At 47.3% G+C, this 27,572-nt stretch overlaps 1 protein-coding gene across 8 annotated transcripts in view; it reads right to left on the bottom strand.

The window, feature by feature from the left end:
- Positions 1-25,698, bottom strand: part of KIAA0040 (KIAA0040 ortholog) — a 34,377-nt gene extending 8,679 nt beyond the window's left edge. Inside the window, exons 1-2 of one of the 8 annotated variants that reach the window (XM_045547303.1) lie at positions 25,476-25,698; positions 10,446-10,548 (exon numbers count right to left, since the gene is read on the bottom strand). The gene's annotated coding sequence lies outside the window, so the exon portion shown is untranslated. The other 7 variants (XM_045547302.1, XM_045547305.1, XM_045547307.1 and 4 more) reach the window with 7 other exon arrangements.
- Positions 25,699-27,572: the final 1,874 nt, after the last annotated feature.

Below are 27,572 nucleotides of genomic sequence, written 5' to 3'. Positions count from 1 at the left end.
CAGGGTGTTTCTGGACAATTGTCACGTTTGAGAACTACTGTATGAGCAAGTTGAGCAGATGACTTTCGTCTTTGAGTGCAGGAACCTTGCGTCAAATGAGGGAAAGAATCACGGGCCTGGAGAGGTGGGGAGGAGGTGTATCTCCACACACAGCAGCACAACGGCCTGCCGTGGGGAACCTCCTTCAGCATCACTTGCTCTGTGAGGCCAGAGCATCTGGGCCAGAACTGCTTTCCCGGAGGGCACAATTCAATGTAGTAAACGTTCACTGGACACCCACTACGTACCTAGCCCTGTGCACTCAGACTCTGTCACCTCCCAATCTAGCAAGGAGGGGAAACAAAAACAGCAGCAGTCCAGTGTGATTGAGTCCTGGGGTCAAGTTCTGTGTAAAGGGAGATGGGAGCAGCCAGCAGAAAGAGCAGACAGTTCTGCCTGTTTGGCAGACAGGCAGAGGAAAGTGATTAAAGGAGAGGATGACCAGGACGGGTGTCTGCTCTATCATCGTGCAGTGACTGTTACTGAGCACCCACTACACCTGGGTATATAGGACAGGCAAACCAGACCCCTGTCCTGTCACTGCTCCACGCCTAGTGTGGGAAGCAAACATTCATCAAAGAACCATGCAGTCAGGTGTCGCAGTATAATTGCGCGAAGTGCTGTGGACAAGGAACCCAAGATGCTACCAAAGGGATAACAGGGAAGAGTCAGGGAGGTCAGGCCCCGATGGGGATGACGGAGCTAAGATCCGAACTGCCAAAACAGCAAACACAAGGTCAGGGTGTCGGAGAAGTCTTGAAACACAGGATAAACTTATTTTAAAGTATTTCCAAGTAATATGTTTGATAGGTTTTTCTTTGACCCTCAGGTACCTTTTCAGATGAAGTGTCTTTAAATTTAAGGCCATCAGGTCAATTGTTAATACCCTATAAAGTGTCCCCCGAAGTCTGGAAACAGGGAAATAATACGTTTGTTGTGCTTTTTATCAGATGCACCATTGGACCCATTGCTGCCCCTGAAAATGACCTGAAAGGACAGCGTGGCTGAATGCAGCAGTGGCAGGTGGGGGTGGAGAGTGTGCGGGAGCCCACATGAAAGGCTGGTGTGTGCTGTGACAGTCACGGGGTTTTAAGCAAGGAGAGGCAATAATGGATGTGTGTTTCGTGACGCACACTCTCGCTGAGGGGTGAGGGAACAGGCTGGAGAGGGCAGGAGAGGGAGGAGACGATCGCAGTTGTTGGGGGAGGACAGTGGCTGGGCGGAGGGCGCTGCTGGAGGAGGAGGGCAGGACAGTGGCCTGGCTTATGGTGTCCTCCAGAGGATGTGGGTGGGAGAACCCTCAGGCAGAGGGACATGAGGAAGTGTCCCTGCCGGTGCTCTACTATCCTTCTTTCAGCCTGAGTCTCCCATGAGGTCTCTGAGTCTCGGATGTATATATACACTTTTGCTTTTCTTTTTTTTCCAAAACAGGAATCCCATCAGCCTCTACCTGACTCCCCCCGTCTCTCCTAGGGGTTTAACATCTTATTCAGCCCCAGGCCTCTCCACCCTGCCTATCCAAACCTTGCCCCAGCTCTCAAACCACCCTCCCTTGCAAAATCCCTGTGGTTACGATAATATCTCACACTTCAGGAACCCAGGCTGTCTGGCAGCGAGGGCACGGAGTGGAACACCAGTCGGTAGTTAGTAACTGGGCTGCTCTGCACATAGATTTTTTTGACAGTTCTCACCTGGCTAACCTGGCATGCTCAGATGCCCTCTAATAGATGTAAGTACTGTTTTGTACAAAAATTGCCAGGTCACAGCAAATAATCTGCTTGTAGAACATTACATTTATTACTTAAACCCAGCTCTAGGCATTATGAAGTAGGTCTCTATATTGTCCCCAATTTAATTAATTGCTTCAAATAACTAGTCCTAATACAAAGCTGGAGGTTCTTTTTTTCCCCTAGTGTATGCATATACGATGTGTAACTAGATATTGCATATTAAAGGAAAATAGATAGTAATTTCCCTCAGAATTGATGTTATAATTATGGTTGCAATTTTGAACAAAAGCACAAATAGGGCATCAATATAGAAATGATTACAGCATCAGAGTTATTAAAAAGAATAAAATGATGCTTTTCATGCAGACACTCTGGATTAGCAGGATGCCGAGATGGGCCCTCTGGTTGGATTATCTTACTTATTGATGAGACTCTGGGGCCTGAAGGGGCCGCATCTTGCTGGAGATCACCCAGCTGACGAATGGTAGAGCCAGGGCCAGAACCAATGTCTCCGGATGCACAGGCCCCCTCCTGCCCGGCCTCCCTACCAATGTCCCTAAAAATAGGCACTGAGGTGGCTCTTTGCAAGATGTCCCCTACACTCTCTTCCTGGGCACAGGCCAGATCACACTGCTCAGCCCCCCTGTGTCTCTGTGAGGCCATGTGACTGAGCTCTGGCTGAGAGAACGTGGCCCTGAAATCCACCCCAGGCCCTCTTGTCCTCTCTCCACTTCTCACCGGCTGGCACAGACCCCAGGGAGGACTCCAAGAGCCCTGGGGCTGGCAGGGGTGGCTGGGGTTCCTGAACGACTGCGTGGAGCAGAGCACCCCTGCTGACCACAGGGAACGGTGGAACGAATTAGCAATAAACCTTTGTTGAGTGAAGCCACCGTGATTGGGGATGTTTTTGCTATAGTAGTTGGACTATCCTGACTGATACAAGGGACAAAAAGCCAATGTTGGTAGTGATTATAACCACTGTGTATGTAATCATGATAACGATTTGATTAGAACAAATGTACACTGAGTTCAACAACCCTCCTATAGCACAGCTTTGGCCCTGGAGGGGTTGACCTTAGTGCTTTAGAGCAGTGGGTCTGAGACCAAATAGCCTGGGTCCGAATTGTGGCTATGCCACTCACTCGTTGCGTAACATGGGGCAGCTTAACCTCTCTCTCTAGGGCTCAGTTTTCTCATTTGTAAAATGGAGCTGACAGTAGTAGGGTGCTGTGAGGATGAGATGAGTCAACAGAAGTGGAGCGCCCCAGAGCCTCAACTGGCAGTAAGAGTGAGTCCTGATTATTTGACCCCAGACAAATAGGCCGGCCAAAATAAACAGCCTTTGACTCCTCGGCTGATGATGATTTTGTTTGCCTTTTTCGAATCTGGGATGGTTCTGGACTTGGATTGTGTAGGTCTCCTTTAAAAGGCATCTTCCCTACTTTCTCTAGTTTTCCTGTAAGTAAGGAGACTTGAAATTATTTCATTCATTACTCTTTTTCGAAGCAATCATTTCATAATTGAAGGATGGACTGACATCCCTCAGGAGCCGAATCATTAGGGTTTAGGTGCAGCTTCCTCACCCTCTCCCCGGGAGCCCCCAGTACTGGGTGCAGCGGGACGCAGCCTTCTCTCCCCCACTCCACACTGTCAGTTGACTCCTCTGCCTTCCCTTCTCTCCTTCGCCAGTGTGCCTCCTGAGCTCCCGGGATGTGCCGGCACTGTGGATGTAGTGACGAATAAGATGGATGTGGTAAAGCTACGTACTTTCTACGTGGAGAAGACAGATAATAAACAAGTGCACAAACAGAACAGAACCAGACGTGTTGTTAGTGCTGTGCAGGGAACAACTGGAGTGGCCTCGGCAGAGGTGGGTCTGAGCTCAGATCTGAGGGGGATGAGTGTCCAGGTGGACGAGGAGCGAAGGGTGGGGCCTTCTCGGTGGCAGGAACAGCAGGGACAGAGGCCCCGCAGTGGGAAAGAGCAGGGCACATCCGGCACAGAGGGGGGCCGGTGTAGCTGGACCACGTGGGCATTGGAGGCGAAGCAGGGACTGAGCGGGAGCTCTGGCCCTGCGGGCGTGGAGGGCTGGGTGGGAAAGCAGAGAAAGGGTCCCCAGATGCGAAGGCACCATCCTCTTCATTCCCATTGTTATCGAATTTGTCCAAGCCCTTGAGAGGGTCTCTAGTTTTTCCTTCCTTCAAGTCATCTTTCTAAAATCCAAATGTGTCACCCACCCCCTGCTTAACCCTTGTCTAAGGAGCTGACGATCCCAGCTGCTTCGCAAGGAGGACACGTCGCTTGTGATCTGTCCCAGCCCTATCCTCCTCCAGCCCCACTGCCACACTGTCCTTAAGTTCCACAAACACTCCTGCTCTCTCCACGGCTGTGCTCCGGCACTGCTGTTCCCTCTGCCTGGCGTGTCTTCTCACCATCCTCCCTCCGCTGTCACCAGGAGAATTCCTTGTCCTTCAGGCCTCCTCTGTGAGGCTCCCGTGACTCTCAGTTCCCTGTCCCTTTCTCTTCTGAGCCACCATAGAGGCATTTACCCACCACAGCCCAGATCTCATTCTAATTATTTGTTTCCTTTGAAAAATTAAAAGAATAGAGAAAAGTACAAAGGGTTATGTACATTTCAAACACTCTCTTGTCCTTGTTGACCTGTTTCTCATGCTCACTTCAAGCTCCTGAACAGCAGCGATTCTCACTCCGCTGCATAACCTAAAGGCCCGGCTTTGTGCCTACCACACAGTAGGTGCTAACACACACTGACAGATAAATGAGTTCCTTTAACATGTGCACTAAGCACGTGCATCCTTGCTTCCCCTTTCACTTCACACACCACCCCGTCAGCTGGTCCTATCAGCTCCATCCCCAAACATATCCCCAGTCGGTGCCCTTCCCTCATTTCCACGGCTAGGTCATGGTCACTGCTGTCTCCCACCCAGCTTACAGCAGCAGCTTCCCCACCAGTCTCTCTGGTTCAGCTGCTCCCTTGAGCTAGCGTGTTCTCCCCACACAAACTACAGTGTCATCCCCATGCCCTGTCTGCACCCTGTGACTTCCCATCCCCAAAGCGTGAAACCTGAACGGATCACATCACACAAGTCCTGCCATCATCTGGGCCCTGCCTCCTTCTCTGACCTTGTCGTGTGCTCTTTCCTCTCTCACTTACGGTGCCCTGGCCACACCTGCTTCAGCACTGTCCACTCGCTGAGGACCTCGTTTGTCCCTTTGCCTGGTACATTTGTTCTCAGATCTTAGCATGACTATATCATAACATTAGGTCTCAGCTCAAATGCATTTCCATTCAAATTTCCTCATGTGTTACTTCAGCAAGAGGCCTTTCCCAGCTGAGATCTAAAGTGGTCCAACCCCCGTCAACCTCAACCCTGCCAGCCTGGCCATGGCCTTGGTGATTCTCCTCACTCTAAAGTTTCTCACTGTCACAGTGGTTTGCACATTTATTGCCTGTCTCCCTCCACTGGAACGTAACCTCCATGAGAACAGGGCCCGTGCCTGTCTGACTCTGTCTGGAGGGCCAGAGTCTGGCATGCAGCTGAGTGAATGAATGAAGTTACTTCAGAGGTTCTGGAAAAAAAAATGAGATCTTGACTAATTGTCAATCAGCCAATCCAGGTCACTGGGGAGAAAGGGAAGAAGCACTGAAGGGCATAGGAAAGTGACCGCCAGGCACATCTGTGGCTGGACCTGGATGATAATTACCCACCCATTTAGTGCACTGTCCAGCCAGGTCCTCCAGCCATGAAACTCATTGGAGGAGAAAATAATGATCAAGAAAATCCCGTATCAGTGAAAGCAGCAGGGAGTGGTGGTGGGGGTGTTTTATCAGCTACTATGTAATTGCCTACCTTCCTTTGCTCCGTTACAAAGAGCCCATTGTAGCTGGGACTTTCTGATAACAAAGGATCCTTTCCTAATCATTAAATGTGCTATTTCAGGTTCAGCAGAAAAGAAAATTAAAAAGCTCCATTTCACTTTGGGTTCAAATGAGTCAATCGTCCAATCAATCAAGTATTAATTAAAACATGCTAGGAAATGAAGACACCCTCTCTCTTCTCAAGGATGATACCAGGAAATAATTAGAGAATGATTTAAGAACAACGAAAATAATTTAAGAAGGTTTCATTTGGACTTTCTTTGATTTTTCTATTACGAAAGGCCTGGAATCTCTAGTTCCTTTGTTCTCTTTTACTCTTTCCCTTTCCCTCTTCCCATCCTTTTCTCTCTTCTCATCCCTAATTACACTGTCTCCAAAGGGCCTGTGACATGCACTGAAAATAATTCTTCCTTTTCAGCTTACTTTAGGATTAACCATGAGACATCATGTCTCTCTGATTCCCTGAAAATTCCAACTGTATTAACATGGTCGAATACAGTATCTCTAGCCTGTTGGCAAGTCACCTTCCTCAGTTTACCTCCCTGCAATTATTGAGGGTTTATGATTTTTCTTCTCATAAACCAGAAAACCTATAGTCAAGAATTTTTGCTCTCTAAAGCACAGATTGCTTAAAAAAAAATTTGGCCCCACTCCAACCAACATGGTGCAGAGTCTGTGGAACATTCACTTAAGTGCTTTGAGTTCAGTTTCCTCATCTATAAATAGAAATATTAGCATCTTTCCGAGAGGGTTAGGCATTTTATCCACTGTGCTACATCATTTTACTCTCAGTACCTGGTGCAGTGCCTGGTAGAAAGTGGGCCGGCTGTATTTGCTGAATGGATGAATGAATGAACACATCACTGGGCAGAGTGAATGAGATCCTGTGTGTGAAGCATGTAGCTTACATACACTACAGACTATGGGTGCCTTAAACTTTCCTTGGCAACTGTGAAGCACCATACTTATTATTATACTGTTCATATTGTGTGAGAGGTAAAAACATCCACTTATTACATAATTATTTTGTCCTCATTGGAGTTCGATCAATTTTTCATTGAATTGGCTTAAAGACTGAGTTGACCAACTCCTCGGGAATCAGGGCAGACAATTTTCCTCTCCTCTGCTCTTTCACTGACTTTATTTCTATTCATTTCCAGCTGCTTCTTCCTCTTTCAGCCCTCCTGACCTCCAGGACCTAGTTTCTTAGGGGAGCCTTCTTGTGTCCCTCACTATCAATTTTCTCCTCTTCAGTTCAGCTAGAATACGCACTTGTTTTCCTTTGGCTGGCCTCTTTTGACTTAGATATTTCAGGAGGCCAAAGCCTCAAAACAGAGGGTTGGCAAAATGTCTTATCACTTTTTGCAGGAATAGTGAATGAGCTGTTGATTCAAAAAGCCACCATTTGTTGCGTTCTTACTAAGTGCGCAATTCTGTGTGTCATCAAGGCTTCACAGACATGATCTCATTCAACAACTCAAGAGCTAGGACATTTTATCTCCATTATACAGACGAGGATACAAGGATATCAGGGATTAAGTAATTTTCCCAAGTCCATGAAGCTACTAAAGTGCAGAAAGAAGTTTGAATCTAGTCCTATCTGAGTGCAAAGGGCCTGCTGTAACCATTCGGCTATACGGCCACTACTCTCGGGGCGGTGGGGGGGTCAGGACTTCCCTCTCAGATAATGTTCACCCAATCATTCATCCATCAGCATTTGAAAGCTTGCCATGTCTGCCACATCCTATGCACACACTCTTGATTAAGATGTCTCCCGTGACCTTGAGGAGCTCACATTTTAATAGAAGCAAACATGTCATAAGAGAAATGCAACACAACACGATATATGACAGTGGGTTTGGGGGCCCAAAGGCATAACTGCTTTGAGCAGGCATCGTGCTCACTGGCAGTCCTGGAGCCATATCCCACCCACTGGCACTTTCATTTTTTATTATTTTTCTGCTTACTCCAATTTCATAGATTCTCAATCTTTAGCTTGTCCTAAGTTTTGGCCACACTAACTTCCCACATAGCCACAATCTGCTGGAGTTTTAAAAGGGTTTGTGTTCTCTCCATTGCCCCCACCCCGTACCCCAGGCCCAGCCTGCCTTTTTCACCCAGTCTTGTTCACCCACCTGGTCCCTGGAGGCATTTTAAGTTTGCAGCCTCTGGATTATAAACCCCCTCAGGAGTAGGGACTGCATTACGCATTCTCAGTGCTGTAACCTATGGAGGGGAGAAGCATGCAAGGGGCTTGAAAAATATAAGTGAGGACAAAAGGCAACTTAGCAGCTGTAACCCCCAGTTTGATTGACTGATCTTGACCTGTGGTTGATCAGACAAATGATAAGGAGGAAGGATATCTGCAAGAGGAATTGGTAAGCATCAACATATCCCTGGGCACAATACAAAAGGCTGGCATGGGGGTAGAGTGGGAAGAATATTAAGCCAGAGTCAGAAGACCCAGTCCTCATCCCAGTTCAGTTGTCCACCATGCCTTTGACCTTCGGCAAAGTCAGTCAAGCTTTCTGAGAAATGAGGTTATTACCCATCCTGAATATGTCTCAAGATACTTGTGAAGAACAGACAAGAAATGTGAAAGAACACTGAGAAGGGAAAATTGCAATCTTGATGCAAGGTAGTGGGATTTTAGGGGATTATATTAAAAAGCTGAGTTAAAGCTAAAATTAGAATACCAAGCTTTTCTTACTGATGCAGCCCTCCGCCCTCCTGGCCCTCCCCTCCCTTTCTCCTGGTCTTTTATGCATTGCAATTATTAGGAGCTAGATTTCCAACGTGGAGAATTCACGGATGAACACTGACACCACTCACACTTCTGTTTGTCGTCTATATGTATCCAATCTGACCATATCCTGGTATTAGTGCTAATAAAACCTGTAGCCATGGTTACAGTGAAATACCTTGCTTATGCAGCTCTCATTTTCGCTCTTTGAAACTGTTTGGTAAAAGATTTTGGAGCCAATTTTTCTGGGTGTGGTAGCGTGTCTAGGTAAAGTTTTATTTTTGGAAAGCGAGAGCCAAGGCTCTGAGGTCATCTGTGAGTTAGGAGTGGCTGAGTAGGGTGGTGCCTTTTCTGTTCCACAAATAACGGGAAAGCTCTGCTTCTGGCTGACTCCAATAACTGATGCTTAAGTCTTTAAACGTCATATCCTCTTGGAGGAAAACAGTGTTTTTTGAAAAAGCAAGAGAACAACCAAACGCTTGTGTGATTCAGGTCTCCCACACAGGTGGTAATTAAAAAATAGACCTCAAATTAAAAGTTGCATAATTCTCTTTAATACTAGAGAAGGGAACATAGAGTTCTGCAAACTTTGCAGCAATAATAGAATGACTGACTTATTTCTTTTTCTCAGTGGTGACAGGGGAGAGGTTTACAGGCTGGAATAGCTGAAAACTAATGGAGTGGCAAAAATATACAATTACATAACTCACAGGTAATACAGATATGGTTCTATTTTTCCTTTCCATTTCCTCCATTCATTTAATGTTAAAGGTTCAGAGCAATTAAAAGCCAAACGCTACCTCACTGCAATATTAAAGCTTTAAATGCAAAGATAAAATCATAGAGGGAGTGAGCAGAAATATTCTCATTCCAATAGTAATTCACCTCTGTGGAATGTTCCGTGTGGTATATATTTCAGATTTGCCAGACTTTGGGCTGCAGCCTCGGTCCCAAAGGGTGGGCTGTGCAGAGAAGTTCATGTTGCCTGAGGATAAACTTTACTGCCTCTCTGTAGGGATTTAAATCTTCATTCCTAACATTTTTCAACAGTTGGATAAACAGCAGCTGATGAATGCAGAGGACATATATGAGTGAGCTAAAATACTTATTGAGCACCCGTCCAGTGCTAGGTAAGGAGCACCCTCTTTTTTTGTTTTTCCAGCACCCACTTCCTTTGATACAGATGACATTTCTTAGGCTCGTCACATCCAGCTTGAGTTGCCTCTTGCAAATAGATTGCTGCTCCACTGGCTTTACCCCTTCCTGGAGTCCCCTCAGTGTGCCCGAACACCTCCCTCTCTGTCCTTGAAATGCCCTTCCCAAAGGATACTGCAAGTATTACAAATAAGTGATTTGGGAGTATGGATGGGAGAAACTGCTTAAGCTGGGGATTGCAGGGGGTCTCCCACAGATACCCCGCCCCACACACATGGATCCCATGGCCCCACCCCTTTATTCCTCCCCATCCACCACCTCTACTCCATGCCTAGGGTAGGCTTTTGGCTTTATGGGAGACCTTCTGGAAAGCAGTTGGGGCCACTGGGAGGTGCGTGGGATGGCGGGAAAGGCCAGGAAACTCAGCCCTTGTCTCTGGGCTCTCTGCGGTGTGGCCTCAGGGCTGGGCTGACCGCAGTCTGCACACCAGGCTTTGGACGTTCTCTCTCCTTCGCAGTCCAGAATACACTTTTTATCAGATCAACCCTCAAGGTCTCAGGGTCTTGAAGGAATGGGACATTGGGTGGGAATGCTCTGGTAGAGCAGAATGGCCCGAACGATGGGCACTGCCCCTGCTCACCAGGAGGCAGGAAGGGTGCTGGGGAGGGTGGTGGGCGTGGGGCAGCCAGAGGAGGGACTGGATGTCCTTGTAGTGCCTGCCAGGGGTAGGCAGCTGTCTCCCCAACGGAGAGTCTGTGGGCTCCAGGCCTCCTGTTCTGGCTTTGACTTTTATCAGCTTTTATTTGTTTTTATCTTGTAAGTTTTCCTACAAGCCTACATCTTAGCTAAAGGGTCATTTGAGCGTGGGGGAACTTACAGACCATGGTATGAGAAGCAGGTACGGCTTACTCGTGTGTCCTTGGGAAAGTCACTCAGGTGCCTGGAGCCCCAGTTTCTTCATCTCCAAAATGGGCAAAAATCTAGAAGAATACACAAGAAAACAATAGCACATGTTGCCTCTTTAAAGGGATATTGGATGCAGCGCTGGGAGACTAGCTTTTCTCTCAGTCCTTGGGTGCCGTTTCAATGTTGGGTTATATGCACACACCTCCTCGAGTGAGCAGCCTCCTCGAAGCGAGGACCTGCCTCACAGGCCTCGGTCACGGCAGGTAATGCACGTGAAGGTGCGCCTGCGCTGTCAGGAGCTGCACAAATATTCACAGCTCTAATTGGTATTCCAGACAGATGTAGGGATGTGACCCAAAAAAAATCCCTTCTCAGTTCTCCCAGGAAGTCAAAGTGGTCTGAAATTCTTGGGAAATCTGCTCCAATGCTGGAAGGTCTTCCTGTCTCCAGGCCAGAGTGCTGGGGAGCCCTGTCAGCGCAGCTGTTTCACCCAGCCGTGTGGTGGAGCTGAGGCCCACCTGCTGGCTTGCTACTGCATAACCTGGATCCTCCGTGTGCACACATGACCCCAGGTGTCCAGGGGCTAGCCGGGCATGTCCACCCTGCTGAGCAAGCTCTGACCAGGGGGCAGTGGGGCCGTGCTGCTCCCCATGAGCGGAGGGAGTGGAACCTGCCTTTGTGGCTGCCCTCTGATTGACCTCTGGGGTTGGGGAGCTTTGTATACATGTGCGTGAGCCCCTCTTAGGTTGTTTACTGAGTTGCTATAATAAAAATAATGCTGCAAGCATACTGTTCTTTATACACGAAGAGGCTAATAGTTCTAATAACAATTATTTGCATCAGTAAAATATGCCATTGGAATTATTTTCCTTGTAGTTGCACATGGATTTCATTTCAAGAAGTGTCAGTTAAATATCTACTGTGTGATTGACATGGTGCTGAGGGGGAAAAGAAGTGTATGAACTGGTTGCTAGTCTAAGAGTTTCTTCATGAAACTTAGAACACTGTTAGTCTTGCTTTGCTTAGCCAAGTGGTAGGGTGAGTCATGGAACCTCATAAGCCTTAGACCCTTGTCTCTAAGATGGGAAAATCATAACAACATCGACTCCACTCACCATCCAGTGTGGCTGTGAAAGTCAAATAATAATATATATGAGAGTTCTTTGTAAACTGAAAATGCCCTGCAAGGTTTAATTGAACAAGTCATAATAGTAATTAAATGCTAAACTAAATATCAGAAAGTGCCCAAATGCGTGCACTATTGGAAAGGAGAGAGATCGACAGGCCAGCCTGGAGGAGGTGGAAGTTGCGCTGGCCCCTGTGCTGCATGGGGTCACACAGAGGGTTGGGTGTTCTGGTGGGAAGAGGAGACTTGGGGGAGCTACATAGGATGGGAAAGTATAGCAGAGCACAGAGGCCAGCACGTGCAGAGTTTCGGACTGGGATGGCAGTGAAGAAGGCTTCTGAGGAGGAGTGGGAAGTGAGGTGGTACAGGCAAGGTTGCTGAGATTACAGAGGGCTTTGAAGGCCTAACACAGGTTTGGTACAACGGGCCTCAGAGGGGCCCCAAAAGTTGTGAGCAGAGGAGCCCTAAGAGCATCAACGTTTCAGTGGCCACATTCTCTTCCCTGACCACACTTGCAATCAAAGTAGGCCTTGCCAGAGTTTGGGATTGTGCAGGATTAAGTGCCCACCCCTGGGCTCACTGGCAATCTGCTCTAACTGGTCAGGCAGGGTAATCACAGACATCACAATTTAAAAAAAACTTTTATTAATAGCATCCATTCTCCCTCAGACAAAATCTGATTATGAACTGAAATGAAATATCACCAAACTGATCAGAAAGAAATGACTATTTATCTCCTGATCCCTTGGGAATGGGGAGAGATAAAAACCCAGATGCAATCACTTCTCCAGTCTTCGAGCTGCCCCCCAAAGGAGCTTGGGTTTGTTTATGATCAGGGAATGTCCTATATCAAGACCCTACACTTACAACTCATTTTAATTTTTTAAAGACACTTGCAAACATTTCTTCCTTCAATCCACTGTAATGTGAAGAGAGGAGGGATTTCTTGTCCTGTTTCACAGACGAATAATCTGAAGAGCAAAAATTTATTGCAAATTTGTTCAAAATTGTAAAACTGGTCAGTGGCCAAGGGGAGACAGGGTTCTAATTTTCCAGTTTCCCAGTGTGATGCTCTTGGCACTATGCTAACTCTTAAAAAGCAACATGAAAAAGGAGCAAGCAATGGCAACCAACCCCTTTCACAGTTTACAAAGCCTCCCATTTCTCGGGCTCTGAGATATGTGGTTCCCTCTTGCTCTGGGGCCTCACACAAGCTTCTCCATCTGGAACCCACGGCTGTCTCCCAGCCCTGCCCTCATCTGCCGTCGCTGAATCTCCTGCCTCTGTCCACCCTAAGTCTCATCTGAAACACTGTTCCCCTTGGGAAACCCTCCTTGACCTCATTAAAGGTTAGAGCCCCTGCCCTGCACCCTTCACTGTACCTCCACTGTTACCACTACCCAAATCTGCATCCGGGTAATTGTTTATGTAGCCATTTTTCTTCCTTGCCAGACAGAATCTATTCCCATCACTGCATTCCCAATATCTGGGACATATTTTGCCCTTGGGAAATATTTGTTGAAGGGATGAATGAACATTTTATACATGAGGAAACTATGAGGCTCACTGAAATTAAATGACTTGTGTAAGCTCTCATAGCTAAGAAACAATGATGTGACAATTCTTCTACCTCTAAATATCAAGGGCTCCTGTCACTCTGCCACACTGGTTTCTAGAGCATTGTGGTCAGTTATAAGAAGATACACAGGAACAAAAAAAATCTTCCAATTGGAATTTCAATATTCTGGGTTTGGAGAACTCTTTCAGCCTGGGCAGTGTGCTGGAATGCCAGGCATTCCTGGGCATTCCCGAGACGCACATTCTGCAGACCTCTTTTGGTGACTGGCTACCTTTAACTCTCCAGTGAGACTGTCAGTACCAAGAAACAGACATAAGAGCAGCCAAGACTTGACTTCCGAAGATCACTGGCCTCAAGTGGACATCAAGCCTTGTTCTCTTGGGTGCCATATTGGATATATTGCTTGGAAGTGAGACCACCCCCAGGTGATTGGAAAACTCTGGTTGATAATGTTCTTGACTTTTTGGTGTTCTTGAATTGATACCATTTCATTTGGCAATTTCTGGCCATTAAGTCAACTGAGTAATGCATGTGTGTATGACCACATACACTGGTACTCAGCATCTCACTACCTCACTGTTATTACTGCAAAAGACCTCCCTGTTTTTTCCCAGAGGGAAGAACTTCCTTTGTTTGCTTTTTTCTTCCTTCACTAATTTTGGGTTGTTGATAACATTGAGGCTGAGGAAGCCAAGAATGGCCATTTCCATTCTCTGCAGTGTGGCAGCAGATAATTCAATTCAGTTCATATTTGTTAAGTACCTACTATGTACATGAAGATCATCTCTCTTTTCTAGATGATGCTGCCTAATAGGAGTAGAAAGCCTGCGAGCTATCTGGGTAAGAGATGCAAACTCAAACTAAAGATAGAGACTTTAGGAATAAAGTCAAGGGGTTTATTTTGCGGGGGGGGGGGGGACCTGGATGAGCACAGGAGGGGTACCATATGGCATGACTCAAGGGAAATTCAAAGACAAGGTTAAGGGTCTCAAGGGAAATTCAAAGACAAGGTTCTGGGAGAAAGAAGCAGGGATCTGTTAATCCCAATGAGAATCAAGGGAAGGCTTCAAGGAAGGTGTGACTTGATTTGGCACCTGCAGGGTGAATAGGACATTTACAGGCAGCAAGGATGGGAAAAAAAGGGGATTCCAGGTGGTTCAAGAAAGCACACCAGGCCCAAAAAAAGAATCCGATCAAGGTGGCCCAGGCTCCGGCCCAGCTCTGGAGGCTTCCGACGTCCCAGTATCTGGGCAGCCACACTCAAACAGCCGGCTCCACCCGACCCCTGTCCTCACTGCCATGGCATTCCCACATGGCCCCAGGAAGAGGGCTGCTGCTGGGACATCTCTCCCTCCACATCTCATAACGTGTTATGACTTGAATGTCCAGTGATAGAGCTGGGGGTGGGGGTGACTGATGACGTACTGGGCCCAAGGACCTTCAGTGGATGGTTTTCATGTTAAATCACAAAGGCAGAGTACTGTGTCAAGGAAAGTAGCGTGAGGTCTTTTGCCTCCCCCAACCGCACTTCATCTCTATGTATAGTATATCCTCATGTTTGGTGACAATTCTGATAATCCTGACTGCAAGTCTGGTGTCACAGGTAACCAAAGCTGACTGCACTTGGCTCAATTTCAAAGGGACCCCTCCTGCCACTACCACTTTCTCTCTCTCCCTCTCTCTCACACACACACACACACTCACACACAAACACACACACACTCTCACACTCTCAGCCTGCTCTCATGCAGCACTGCTGACATTCAGCACAAGATCTGTGGAAACCAAATGAAGTTTCTGCCGAAGAGGGGTGAACCTAGATCCACCTGTGGATCAGTTTTCACACTGGAAGCCCAGGAGGCGGCTGCAACCAGCGAGCGGACATCGTTTGACCTGCAGCCCGCAGTCTGCACAGCATGCCCTCCCTGTCTCTCCTACCACCTGAGTCCCTCTTCCAGATGGACCGCCTGGGTAGAAGCCTGCCCTCCCCACCCCCACCCCCATCACTAGCTGTCTGAATGTGGGAAGTCCCTTTACCTCTCTGTGCCTCAGTTTCCTCAATTATAACAGGGGAATAAGAATGGACCCGTCACGGGAATGTTGTGGGAAGCAGATGAGTCAGATAATCTGTGTGTTGTGGGTAAACAGTGCCTGGCAGAGCGAATGTCTAGTGAATATTCGCTGTATCTGTCAGGTGCCCGGCAGGCATCTGAGCCCGTGATCCCTGCTGTGGCCCAGTCGTGAGGAGCTCAGGTGCACAAAAGGGACCACACTGACAACTGCTGTGTGCATCACAGAAAGACAGCTTTCACTACTTCATTGTTTCACAGCCAGTGAGGGATGCGCATCTGTAAAACCGGAGCAAAGACTGACCCATGCACAGCCCCTACCAAATACAGGTGAGAAAAGGGAGAATTTGGTAGCCTGGGGGCTTTCTCTGGACTCATGTGTTACATAGACACCGACATAATTGAAAATTTCTTTCCTTCTCTACTACCTCAGCTCCTTGACAGTGAGCGAACGGTTATTGTTTACTGAGAGTACAGATGCTGCTCACATCTGCCTTCCCACTGGACACGAAGCTACTTGAGAGCTTTCTTCTCTGGGTATCCCCAGACTCTGGTTCAGCATCGGCACATACTGGATGTGCAATAAATGCTTCCTGACTGACTGGTTGTGGTCTTGGGGGATGAAGAACTGGAGTGAAGAGTGTCTCTGTGAGGCCTGTGCCACCCACAGTGCCAGCGTGCCCACACCCACCTCTGGCATCCCACACCCTCACACCTGTGCAAGTTTTCCATAGGCCTCTGCAGGGCAGAAGATGGGGGTAGAGCAGGGGAGGCCTGCAGCAGGCGAGGGGACCAGGTGTGGGCCTGGGCAGAACAGGAAGGGCTTGCACTGGGCTGAGCTTTCACAGCAGGGGCTGCAGCCCTAAGCGGCTTATAACTCAAGGAAGTTGGCCAGACGTCTGAGGAGCCAGCCGGGAAGAGACGAAGCAGGCATCAGGGATTCCAGAATGGCACAATCCTGAGCCTGGGCAGTGGGTGAAGACACGGTGGCACTAGCGAGCGGAGATCCCAGGACAGACCGATCCCAGGGGGCGGCTGTTTCTCACAGCTCTAAGTGAGAGGGGCAGGGCTTGAAGCCCAGTGCTGCAGGCTCCCGGGTGGCAGGTCCCTGAGGGGGGAGTCTGTGCCTGCTTTTTGTTTTGTGTTTTACAAATTCCCCACAGCCTCTAGCAGATTGTTAGGCACCTACAGAAGTGTCCAAAAACTCTCTTAAACACCTCTGTGTACGGAAAAAAATGCAGCCAGAGTCACGTCGGGGCAGCTTCTGCTACCTAAAGCAAGGCTGCCAGGCCTCCTAGGAGGTTTCACAATTCTCCTTTGCAAAGAGGAGCTGCAGATGACTGGCCACAGGTAAGTGGTACACCCATATCCCGCTGACAATCCCTGGGAGAGAGGAGTGAAAATAACTAGTCACTGCTTCTGTACCTGCTGGCTGCGGTGAATCGCCTCAGGTGCTGTACAGCCATAAGCTGGGAGTCTTTGCAGCAATAATAAGCCTTGAGATGAAATGGGGAAATTCTGGTTTTGGAGACAGGTTTGTCAGTTCATTTCTTCTTTAGGATCCCATGAGAGTCTCCTCCCCTTGGCTGGGGCAGACGTCACACAATGCCACTTGAAGACCTCCTGTCCCTCTCCCTACCCTTCCTGGCTGGCCTCCCTGTCTTCTCAGGTACACAGAGCCTGCTCAGAGACAGAGAGGACAGCCAAAGCCATGGTAGGCCTTTTCTCGTCTCCTTCCCTAATCCCCAGCCACGCCTGTTTTGAGAAAGCCTATGAGTTGAAATATAGGTCCCAGGCATTGGAGTCCTGTAACGATGAGACTGGGCTGGAAGTTCCCGCTACAGAAGTGCCCGTGTTTATTAACCTACGTTTAATGAGCAGCAACTGTGTGCTGGATACTGAGCATGGGAATGCAATGACGGAGCAAACAGTGGCTGGGAGGGTCAAACCTTATGGAGGGTCCCAAAGGGTTATTAGGAAAATAATGGACTTAGGTTTCATCTGCTCTGGGAAGTCTATTACCTAGGGCTGGGCCAAGTAATCTTCCTCTGGGTTCCTGTCATGACACCTACCGTAGCATTTATTACACTGTGTTGTAACTGCCTCTTTACCTAACTTCCTGCCAAAATAGACCACAGCCCCTTATTCGTTCTTGGTGGCAGCAGCAGAGTTCCTTTGTAGGAGCCAGAGGAAGAGCACTTAACTCTTGGTAAAGACCTCAGTATCTCCATCTGTAAAATAGGGATAATACGGGTCAAGTATCCCTAATTCAAAATCTGAAATATTCCAAAATCTGAAACTTTTTGAGTGCCAATATCATGCTCAAAAGAAATGTTCATTGGATTTTGAATTATGGATGCTGAACCAGTAGGTCCAGCATAGGGCAAATACTCTAAAATCTAAAAAAATCCAAAATCCAAAACACTTCTGGACCTAAGCATTTTGGATAAGGGATAGTCAACCTGTAGTAGTACCTATTTCATTGAGTTGTCATGAGGGTTTTAAATAAGAGGAAACAGGTAAAGTGTTTAATGCTTGCCTGGCACACCCCACAAATGTTGCTGTTTATAGCTGTTGCTTCCTACTCAGTTATACCAAGAAAGGTTTTTAGTTTATCCCAAATATTTTCTATCTCAAGCATCCAAATAACTCTGTATCTCTAGAACAATGAGAGGCAGGATTTAACATTTCTTATTAAAGCAGAAAACCAAAGGCATCAAATAAGACATTGGGCATGCAAAAGCATGCCACTTAATATGCATATTATCTTCAAGAAAGGAAAATGGATTTATAAATATGTTGGTAAAAATGTGGGAAAAAGGAAAGCAGTTTGGCAGTTAAACATAAAATGACTATATGATGCCGCAATTCTATTCCTAGGTGTATACCCAGAAGAATTGAAAACAGGTATTCAAACAAATCCTTGATGACAGCAGCACTATTCACAATGCCTCAAGGTGGAAATAACTCAAATGTCCATCGACAAATGAATGGATAAACAAATTGTGGTAGATACATACAATGGAATATTATTCAGCCACAAAAAGGAATGAAATACCAATACACGCTACAGCATAGATGAACCTTGAAAACATTATGCTAAGTGAAAAAAGCCAGTTACAAAGGGTCACATATTGTATGATTCCCATGATATGAAATATCTAGAATAAATAAATCTACTGAGGCAGAATGCAGACTGGTGGCTGCCAGGGGCTGGAAAGAAGGAGCAATAGGGAGAAACTGCTTAATAAGTACAGGATTTTATTTCGGGTGATGAAAATGTTTCGAAACTAGATAGATGTGGTGGTTGCACAATATTCTGAATGTGCTAAATGCCACTGAACTATTCCCTTTAAAATGATTAATTTTATGTAATGTGGAATTTACCTCAATAAAACAATGCAGGAGGAGATGATGCAAAATTTCTTAAAAACTAATAGATGGCACATGGAAAAAAATGGTATAGTTCTCATTATTAGTTGAGAATGTTTCAATGATCTTTTTATTGTGCATTTATTTATCTACTCCAATACTGAGTGAATGAATCCTCAAATACTCAGTGGTTTAAAGATTTTTTTCCCTTACCCTCAGGCCCCACCTTGAAAAAATATTTTATAAACCACTAAAATCTTATTCCTGGAAAATGTCACTCAGGAGCATCTGACCTTCTTCCCCTTGTGGCACATGCTCTGTGACTGTGTCTCTTTCCTTGTCCCAGACAGTGTGGGGACTGTAGTGCCTTTGTCTGGAAATGAGGTATTCTTTCCACGGCCAGCTTTGGAGAGCTGTGCCATCCGTCTATTAAAAATAGCCCAAATCCAGCTCTATCCTCAGAGGGGTCAATAACATCCTCATGCAAAACTGAGAAGGGCACAGAGGTTGGAAATCAGCGAGTATTCCCAGGCACCTGGCAAAGCACTGCTTTTTTCCTAAACCAGCGAAGGCTTTGGTCCAAATGTCTTGGAGGGCAGGATCTGAGTTCCTAATTGGGAAACGGAAAGCTCTGAGCAAGTTGCATGTAGGTGGTGTGGTATGCAAGTGTGCTTCCCTTTCCCAGTGGAGGTTTCATTATGGGATGGTGTGGGGCATCCCTGTGATGAGCTTGGAGGTTTTTATCTAGGCCACCGCTGTGCTGTGTGGGCAACTACTACTCGGCAGATTATGCACCTTGGGCGGGAGAGAAGTTTCAAGTCAGGAATGGAAGGTTGAGAGAGAGAAGGGAGGGTGGAGCCATCAGTCATTTATAAGAAAAGGGCTTGACAGATGGGCTAAGTCTGCAGGATTGGCCTTAAGAGTGATGTATTCATTTTTGGCTTCGATATTTCTCCCTAGATAATGCTGAATAATCAACACATGCTGTGATATGCTCATACAGCAGCCTGGTGAGTGGGGGTAGCAATGGCTGTCCTCTTCGTATGACTCAAATTCTTAGCACCATGATTCAATAAACGGTTACTGAGAGCCTAGCATGCACACTGAAAATTCGTGGGAGACAAGACAGGTTGGATGGACAGCTGTTTACTCTGGGCTCCTAATCACTGGGAAGGTCAGTTTGACCCCAGTGTTAGTGCCTGGGTGACTTCTGGCCAGTATGTATAAGTGGCTGTCTGAAGCTTGCAGGCTATAAAGCCAGGGCTTTAGGTATATAATGACAACATGCAGAGGGGCTTTTGCAAGTCTGCACTTTGTCCAGCTGGTGAAGCTGCATGAGAATCTAAGAGTTGAAGCCACAAACAGAAGGATGCAGACCCAGTATCTCACTTGGGTTAGGGAAGGAATAGGTAAGTCTCCTGACTCAGAGGGCAGCTTTCTTTTCTCTTACTTATGGTGGCCACTGTCACATGTCATTTAGGTTAATACACAGCATGTCCACTGTGCCATTCCATTCCAATAATGCTAAAGCTTATGGGACTTCCCAGTTCCTACTGCTCCTTTCCCTGCTCCCAACCCCCAGCCTCTACACCCATCTCTGAACCTGTGACCCACAATTCTTTTCCCTCTCAGAACAACTGGAAGTCTATAAATACTATAACATGCAAGTATCCCTATTGCTATTAGTGTATATTTTTTCCCTCTCTTCTGCCAATTTTGTATTATGACTTGCCTGGAAAACTAAAAAAAAAAAAAGAAAAAGAAAAAAAGTGCTGATGGGCTTTCCTTAATCCTATCCAGCTTGAAATTAGGGTTATATTTGAGGAGAATGAAACTCAACTGAAAAATATCCTATCAGGAGGAAGTTATAGACAGTCAAGAACAAGGACAAGTCCACAGTGGCTTGCAAGCACAATCTTTTCAATTTTGACCAAGAAATATAGCAATGGTTAGGTTTTGTTTTATTTCTTAGTAACAAACTCCATGGAGCAGCTTGCTTTATAATCGTGGGAGCAAGTCTCTTCCCAGGGGCAGGAACTGGGTTTGGATACTGCCATGGTCCCTTGGGAGGTGCCCCTGAGAAAGGAATCTTGTGTTTGTGTGAGGCTCATTTTGGAATTTAGCTACCCTTTCCAGATCTCTACTAAATGTCCATTCATGTCCCCAGATGATGCTTTGTTCAGAATGCTCAGACCAATGTGGGTGAAAAGCCAGAAACCTGAGCTGGGCTCCTGCCCTTGGGACTGCCCTTCAAAGAACTTGCAGTAGATTTTCCTTTTGCTGTCTGGGGTAGTGTCTGGGGTGCTACTGACTTTATCTCTCTCACTGTGTCTGTGATGAGTGAGAACCATAAACTTCTATTACTCACATGGAGCCTTTCTCATCAAATGGTAAGTCACACATCCATATTTGATGTGTGATTCCAACTTGTCCTCTGGTCTCCAGCATGTTCTCATCTGTGAGGGAAAACACTCTTCCTGACATATTCGAGGAAATGCTAAAAGGGTTTTAGTTAATTAAGGCACCCAGTGTTGTTTCCCTTCTTGAGCAGTCTTTGGGAACTCCTAAGAAAAGTGTAAGGATTGCAATTGAGGAAACAGAAGAGATGGATAGTGGTTTGGAGATTGCCTTCAAGATTGAGAACTACCTGCATCTCTTTAGGACCTGCTCCTGCTTTGCTCTGGAGGCCACTGGGGGAAGATTCAGCCTCCAAGTGCAATAGTTTTGTTTTACCTCTTTGCCAGCATTTGTGTGCCTGGCAGAGTCCTTGTGTGAGGGCTACAGAAGGCTCAGGTGATAGTGGCCTTAGATAGTACTGGGTAATCCTGGACAGAGAGAGGCAGAACTTGGATTCTGGTCCCTCCACCAACCAGCCATGTGACTGGGTACACCCTTCCCCTCCCTGAACCTTAGTTTGCTCATCTGTGAAGTGAGGGGGTGGGGTTGTCTCATCTCTGTAGTGTTTTTCCATTTGAAGTCTCTGAATCTGTGGTTACTTCCTTTTCTTCATCAACAACCAGCCCCTATTAGAACTCTGTTCACTTGAAAGTTTTGGTGTTGGCATAAAATTCGAGCTTCACTGGGTTGGAAAATGTCAGGCTTCCATGTTTGGGACAGGAGTAAACCACAGATAAATCCAAGCCATCAACTGATGCTCAGACTCCGGGCGACTGCTGGTATAACCAGCACTTCAGTGAGGCTTAGAAAAAAGCATCCCTTTCACGTGGACCCAGTTGCAAGTGGGGAGGGTCCGTGGCCTAGCAAGTGGAATACCAGCTGCTTTCAGCCCCACGAGCTCCCTGGAGTCCTTGTGCACTGCACTGCGCAATCTGCCTAAGTGTTAGAAGCATTGACTTCTTTGGGCTCTGGCCACTCTAGTTAAGGAGTATAAGAGGAAAAGGCCAGAATAGATTTATATCATTGAGATGATGGAAGGAGACTTTTATAATTACTGCCTTAAAATATTTCATACAATTAAAAAGCTGCAAGTCTGGGATTAAGATGTTGCCCGGTTCCTACACCTATGCAGTCCATCTGATTTTGGTAGCTTCAAGGGGCAAGATTAGTAATAATAATAAAACTCCTTACATTTTTACAGAGTCTTACAATTTATGTAGCACATTAAATGTACTTTCTTTTTCAATTTGATTCTGATTCTAACCATTGCCCTGGTGACTAATAATTATCCTCATTTTAAATATAAGGGAAATGAAGCTGAGAGATTTGAAGACTTGTTCAAGGTCAGCTAGTAAGTGGTCAAGCCAGGAATTGAATCTATCTAGCTCCAAGTTGAAGGTTCTTTTCTTCCATGCAGGTCACACATGATTCTGATCTGGGTATTGGCAGTCATGCTTAAAGAAGTACTCTGTAAGGGTCTGGAATTGGTCTGAGTATGTCATCCTTCCTGATTTTATGAAGGCAGGACTTTCTCATGCAGATATGAGTTCTGGAGAGGTCTTGGCAGACCTTATAACTGAACTAAATATTCATTTTTCACATGGGGGAGTGATTCCTGGGGATTCTTTTGTTTAGTCAGATGCATCTATACTACCTCTGTGCCATTAACCCAGAATTCTTGCCACCATTTTCAGAATTGCCCTGCAAGGCATCCTGGGAAGTCACCATAAGATGTGAAATGATATCTACATGGGCCACTAGTGACAAATCCAAGGCTCTTCAGTGCCAGTGTGGTCTCACTGATAGTGCCTCACAGACCTCTTTAGCTGCCTTCAACACTGCTTTTATGTACAACATTGGGACAATTAAATTGTAGCAGGCTCCACCTCTCCCTGAGCCCCAGACCTGTATCCCCACTGCCTACCATCTGTCCCCACCTGGACATCTCCTGGGAATACCCAGTTTAAATATGTCCAAAGTGTTAACTGCCGTCTACTCCCACAATCTGCTTCTGAAGCCCACTCCTTCTCTAGTTTGTATGATTTCCACTAATGGCTCTAATAGGTACCTTCCCACTCCGCCCTGCTCAACACCTCACCATCACTCTCTGTTCCACTCATTCCTCCCCGACTACATTCACTTGGGTGCCAGGTACTTCTGGTTCCACTTCCTAAAATCCATTCCCTTTCCTCAGTTCCCACTGCCATTGTCTTAGTTGTGGCCTTCGTTATCTCTGCTTCCCATCTCCCCAAGCCAGCCTCCATTTGGCCATTAATTCTCTCTCCAAACACAAATCTGACCAGATCCTTCCCCTGCTTAAAAAACAAACATTGCTTCCCACTGCTGGGGTGGGGGTGGGGGGGAGTTCACCCCTCTTAGTGCAGCAGCATAATCCCCAATGCGTGCTGTTCCCCCACCTGTCACTGACTTTGCACTTGCACGTGCTCTTTCCTTTGTTCCCAGTAGCCTTTCCCTGGGAACTCACAGTCATTTTCAAGACTCTGCTCATCTATAACTCGGCAGAGTTGACATCACAGATAATTCCTGGGAGAGGAATTATCCAGTGCAGACTGGGGCTCCTCAAAAGCAGAAATCATCTCATGATCTTTGGATTCTAAGGCCCTGGCATACTTCCCAGCACACAGTAGGCACAGTACATGTTGAATGTATCTCCCTCTTTGATGAAATCAGTAACTGAGTTTGTTGACTGTTCATTGTTCTCTTGGGTTTAGTCTTGAGGGAAAAGGACAAAAGTCATCCTTTTTTTCATTTCACAGGCAAAATACAGAAAATGTATGGAGGCCAGAGAAACATTTGTTTTGCAATGCATCTCTTTCCTAAAATTGTATCTGGGGTGGGATGGAGAGGCAGAATTTCAGACAAAAGAAAGGACTTGATCAGATTTTCCTGTACAGCTGCCTGCCCAGCCCAGCTCTGGGCAAAAGGCAGACACATCAGACTAAGTGGTTAATGGAACTGCATCAGCTTAAAGGTTGGTAAGACTTTCGCAGAATTCTTTAGGCAGAACTTGCAAACCATTTGTCAAAGGGTTAGGAATCAGACACATCAATGGTATCTTTAAATCCTGCTCTTTGTAACTCAAGGCTCTCACATTATCCAACAAGACTTCAGAATGAATGTTCCCTAAAATTATCTTCAGGTTCTTAGGAACTGTAGCTGCATGCGTGAAATCCAGCAGCTTTGGAACGGAAGTGCTTCCGAGATGCCCCGTACACTTTGCCTCCACTTCCTCATTCAACAGGATCAGTGGAGCAGTCCTGCAAGGTAGCACCACATGCTGGCTGCCACATGCCAGCATTCTTTGTTAAATTAGGGCAAGTTCTTATTTCTGCTTCAGTTTCCCTTTCGGTTAGCAGGACTGGCATTCATGCTAGCTAACATCTACAGCAGTGGTCACCAACCTTTTTGGCATCAGGGACCGGTTTCATGGAAGACAATTTTTCCACAGACAGCAGGGCGGAGGGTGGGGTGTGTGTGCTGGAGCTCTGGGGCCGGGTGCTAACAGGCCAGGGACCGGTATGTCCATGGTCCCGGGGGTTGGGGACCGCAGATCTTGGTATACTTAACTTCATTATTACATAATGTATTGTGGTAAAGCTCTTCAGAATGCTGAGGAAACTGTTACGTCTCCCATTCTACCTTCATGGGTGGGATGGGGGTCTGGGAGTAGGACCGTTTAGAGAGTCAAAGAAGTTAGGAAGCAATTTGTGTCACAGCAAACTCCCTGGAGACTCTGAGAATAGCATACAGGTTCCCACTCCGCCCCTGGCTCCAGGCCATATTTTCGTTTTGGCCAGTTCCTTAGCCCCGTAGAAAATTTGGCTTCAGTTAGAATGATTCAGAAACATCTAAGCCCTGTGATGCTTTCCGGAGGGTCTCAGGATTTGACTTTCTCAGTAGTAAACAGAATGTCCATCTGTCCCTTCCAAACTGCTCCTACCGGCAGCTGTTGTCAACTCCACCCCAGACCTCCGAGGAACCAATGTGGACTCAGCCCAGAAGCAGATGGAAGACCGCTGAGAATCCTCCTCGCAAAGGAGGGAACAAACTAGAACTAAAGTTGTGGAGGGGCAAGAGGCTATTTAAAAACAATCTTTCAATCTCATTTATGTCAGGGGCTGGTCTCATCCTCCTGAAGAAGGAAGTGGGATGTCCCTTTCCAAACAGAGGGCAGCTTAAAATGTATTTAAAAAAAAAAAACAAAACAGCAAAAACAGAAAGTCTTGAAACTCACCTTTCAGTCCGCAGGAGGACTTCCTGCAGGCGCCTTCGCCCAGGAATCTCCCGGGTGCTGCCTCGTCTGCGGCGACCCAGGCACAGGGGCCAGGCCTGGGTTCCTGCTTCTGCTTTTCTCTAGCCCTGGCCCTCCCACCCGAGCCGGGTCGGAGCGGCGGAGGGGCCAGTGGGTGCCGCCCCGGCCCTCCCCCGCCCGCGTACCTGCCGCTGGGGCGCAAAGCGCTGCGCGTCCGGGCGCTCCCGCTGGCCGCCGCCTTGCATACTTGAGGTCTCGCGCCGTCTCCGTCCTGCCCTGATGTCAGAGGCACAACTTCCTGAATCAGGCTCGCCGTCTTTCCCGCTCCCTGGGCTCGGCCCAAGCTTTCCACCCGGAGCCAACCGAGCACGGGTGCCCTTGGACGTGGGCGCACACGCCCCAGACGCGCCCTCCCTCTCGGTTTCCCGCCACTTGCCCCTCCTCCACCCCCGCCAGGACTTGGTTCGCCTCCTTCAGGACACAGCGGCGCTCCTCGCCTACGGAGCCAGCCCCAGTTTCTTTCACAGACATACCAGTGTTCCCAGGGACCTGAGGCAACTCAGGGCACACCCGGCTTAAGGGAAAACTGCCTAGTGCTGTCTAAGACCGGGCGGCCTACTTGGAGAGGGAGCGGGAGGCGTTGGAGAGGGAGACCACCGGGCAGGTTGGGTGAAGGCTCCAGTGCCTTATTGGACAAACGAAAATGACAGGCTCCTCTCCTCAAAGCTCAGTGCTCCAAGGGGTGCATGTAACACCTCCAAAAAAACTTTGTGCTGCTCACAGAAGGCATTTAGGAAAACTGTGCACCGGCAGGAGCTGTCAAAGCAAAAATGGAGGGGAAAGCTGACTTTAAAAGGTTCTTAGGGGTTCTTCCCTCTCGATTTTGGTTGCTCTTCATGTACGTTTTATTCAGCTCTCTCTGGTCTAGTTACGAGCACCTGGAACGCTGGGAAATGAGAAGGCCTGCGCCAGTGTTGGCTACGGTACTCCAGACATAAGGCTCTGATGACCCAGGCCAGGGAGCTTGTGCGGTGTCCCCAAGGTTACTGTGAGTGGGGACAGGAAGTGATGCTGGAACCTGGCTATGGAGCATGTAGTGGCCTCCTCAGAGTCATCTTGGGAAGTCCTTCCATGACATGGGCCTGAGATTCTGCCTCCTTGACTGTATTTGCCAGGTGCACAGGTACCAGGTGACAGGTGCCGAGCTGGGACTCGCCCTCCACCAACTGTGCCTGAGTGGCAGTGTCCTTTAGCCTCTGTGTGTGGGCATTAAAATGACTGGTGCAACCAACTGTTACAACTGAGGATGGAGAGATCCTTTCTGTTTATTCAGGAGAAACCACATGGCTTTGAGTTGAAAAGCCAAAGAGAAAACCCGGCACTCCAGCTAGAAATGCCAAGAATGGTGAGGGAAAGAGAAAAAAAATTTTTTTCGTTCAAAGGAAGATTAGATGAGACCTCCTTCCCAGAAATCCAGGTGGAGAGAACTCAGTCTGGATTTGAACAAGAAGAAGGGGAAGAGGAGTCCCAGGAATAGGTGAGCTGAGAAGTAGTCAGGTAGGGCTGGCAGGGAGTGGGAGGTCGGGCTTTGAAAGAAGTTTCAGAGTCTTAGGGAAGAGGAGGCCAGACATGGGCCCAAGCCACTGCTTGTGCACATACAGAATGAGGGCCTTCCATGGGTAGATGTGTTCGCCAAACTTGGAAAAGGTCAATCCGTAATGACACTTTGAGCCTATAATTGTCTACCTACATATAATTGGTTCCTCTAAAACTCCTGGAGCCTAAGGCCAGAGTATAGAGTGTATCAGGTTGACGAAGATAGGCCTGGGGTAGATGACAGTAAGGCCTTAGATGCTGGGCTGAGGATTTGGGCATGGCCTTCCACCTGAGCTTTACACACAGTAGAGCATTCAGTCTTTCACAGCACATTTACAAGATGTAGTATTATCCTACTTTCACAGATAAGAAAACTGAGGTTCAGAGAGAGCTAAGTAACTTCCTCAAGGTCACACTGCGAATACATGGTGGAGCCCAGCTTTGAGTCCTAGGGTTTCCACCCCACAAACCATCCTGTTCCCACTATATCATCTAGTAGAGGAGGAAATCGCCCTCCGTGAAGGAATTCCACATGAGCGGGGGGTAATGTGCAGGCTTGGAATTGACACCTATTGGGGGAAGGTTTTAGAAAATACTTTCCTAGAAATCTGGGGAAACATTAAAAATTTATCCTGGCCAAGGTGACAGGTATATAGGGGTGCTTTTAAGAGAAAACAGGAAGAAAC

Source organism: Lemur catta, chromosome 3, assembly GCF_020740605.2.
Source record: "Lemur catta isolate mLemCat1 chromosome 3, mLemCat1.pri, whole genome shotgun sequence".
In the NCBI taxonomy this organism is placed as follows: Eukaryota; Metazoa; Chordata; class Mammalia; order Primates; family Lemuridae; genus Lemur; species Lemur catta.
The sequence above is the reverse complement of the archived record's forward strand: the minus strand, read 5'-3'. Positions and strand labels throughout refer to the sequence as shown.